Below are 2,500 nucleotides of genomic sequence, written 5' to 3'. Positions count from 1 at the left end.
AACCGCATGAAACTTCCAGAGGCATTTGCAGCAGGAATGCATGTGCACTCAAAAAATGTGATATTTTTCACGGAGAGACCCCGTGAAACGCTAGAAGTGGGCGGGGATGTCTCTCTTGTGGCTCACGGGGCTGTTAGGGTGGCACAGAAATCCCTCGGAATGGGAAAACGGGTCATTTTCGTGTCGCCACATTGCATACGAACCGCATGAAACTTCCAGAGGCATTTGCAGCAGGAATGCATGTGCACTCAAAAAAGTGAATATTTCTCACGGATAGACCCCGTGATACGCTAGAAATTGGCGGGGATGTCTCTCTTGTGGCTCACGGGGCTGTTAGGGTGGCACAGAAATCCCTCGGAATGGGAAAACGGGTCATTTTCGTGTCGCCACATTGCATGCGAACCGCATGCAACTTCCAGAGGCATTTGCAGCAGAAATGCATGTGCAGTCAAAAAAAAATTGATATTTTTCACGGATAGACCCCGTGAAACGCTAGAAATTGGCGGGGATGTGTCTCTTGTGGCTCACGGGGCTGTTCGGGTCGCACAGAAATCCCTGGGAATGGGAAAACGGGTCATTTTCGTGTTGCCACATTGCGTACGAACCGCATGAAACTTCCAGAGGCATTTGCAGCAGGAATGCATGTGCACTCAAAAACTTCTATATGTTTCACGGATAGACCCCGTGAAACGCTAGAAATTGGCGGGGATGTGTCTCTTGTGGCTCACGGGGCTGTTAGGGTGGCACAGAACTCCCTCGGAATGGGAAAAGGGGTCATTTTCGTGTTGCCACATTGCATAGGAACGCCATGAAACTTCCAGAGGCATTTGCAGCAGAAAGGCACGTGCACTCAAAAATTTTAATATTTTTCACGCATAGACCCCGTCAAACGCTAGAAGTTGGCGGGGATGTCTCTCTTGTGGCTCACGGGGCTGTTAGGGTCGCACAGAAATGCCTCGGAATGGGAAAACGGGTCATTTTTGTGTGGCCACATTGCATAGGAACGGCATGAAACTTCCAGAGGCATTTGCAGCAGGAATGCATGTGCACTCAAAAACGTCTATATTTTTCACGGATAGACCCCGTGAAACGCTATAAATTGGCGGGGATGTCTCTCTTGTGGCTCACGGGCGCTGTTAGTTAGGGTCGCACAGAAATCCCTCGGAATGGGAAAAGGGGTCATTTTCGTGTTGCCACATTGCGTACGAACGGCATGAAACTTCCAGAGGCATCTGCAGCAGAAATGCATGTGCACTCAAAAACGTCTATATTTTTCACGGATAGACCCCGTGAAACGCTAGAAATTGGCGGGGATGTGTCTCTTGTGGCTCACGGGGCTGTTAGGGTCGCACAGAAATCCCTCGGAATGGGAAAACGGGTCATTTTCGTGTTGCCACAATTGGCATACGAACGGCATGAAACTTCCAGAGGCATTTGCAGCAGAAATGCATGTGCACTCAAAAACGTGAATATTTTTTCACGGATAGACCCCGTCAAACGCTCGAATTTGGCGGGGATGTTTCTCTTGTGGGTCACGGGGCTGTTCGGCTCGCACAGAACTCCCTTGGTCCACCTGATTCGTGCATACAGGCAGCAACTAAAACTCTGTAAACCTGCTGTGAGGACATCTAAACAGTGGACCAGTGAGGCTGTGGAAGATTTGCGGGCGTGCTTAGACTGTACTGACTGGGATATGTTCACGACTGCTACCAATAGTCTGGATGAACTCACAGAGGCTGTGTACATCAGCTTCTGTGAGGACTGCTGTATCCCAACACGTACCAGGGTGAACTTTAACAACAACAAGCCCTGGTTCTCAGCAAAGCTCAAAAGGTTGAGGTTGGAGAAGGAGGAAGCGTTTAGGAGTGGGGATAGAGACAGATTCAAGGAGTCGAAGAACAGGTTTAGCAAAGCGGTGAGAGAGGCTAAACGACTGTACTCAGAGACACTAAAACACCAGTTCTCTACTAACGACGCTGCTTCTGTCTGCCAAAGGGCTCAGGCACATCACCAACTACAAACCCAGAGCGCCCCACACCACTAACGACTCCCGCCTAGCCAACGACCTGAACGAGTTCTACCGTAGATTTGAAAGACAATTGGACTGTCCTGAACCACCCCTTCCCACCCAAGAGGCCCCATCCCCCACCCATACTACAGAAACGACTCTCTCCTTTCAGGAGGGAGAAGTTAATGGGCTTTTCAAGAGGCAGAATCCACGCAAAGCAGCCGGGCCGGACTCTGTCTCTCCAGCCACCCTCAGGCACTGCGCTGACCAGCTGTCTCCGGTGTTCACCAACATCTTTAACACCTCCCTGGAGACATGCCATGTACCAGCCTGTCTCAAGTCCTCCACCATCATCGCTGTGCCCAAAAAGCTAAGGCCAACAGGACTAAATGATTACAGACCGGTCGCCCTTACATCTGTGGTAATGAAGTCTTTTGAGCGCCTGCTCCTGGCACACCTCAAAGCCATCACAGACCCTCTCCTGGACCCCCT

Source organism: Petromyzon marinus, unplaced genomic scaffold (genome assembly GCF_048934315.1).
Source record: "Petromyzon marinus isolate PM22_M1 ecotype Great Lakes invasive population unplaced genomic scaffold, UKy_Petmar_22M1.pri1.0 PM_G_Scaffold_28, whole genome shotgun sequence".
In the NCBI taxonomy this organism is placed as follows: domain Eukaryota; kingdom Metazoa; phylum Chordata; class Hyperoartia; order Petromyzontiformes; family Petromyzontidae; genus Petromyzon; species Petromyzon marinus.
Note: the sequence above shows the minus strand (reverse complement) of the source record.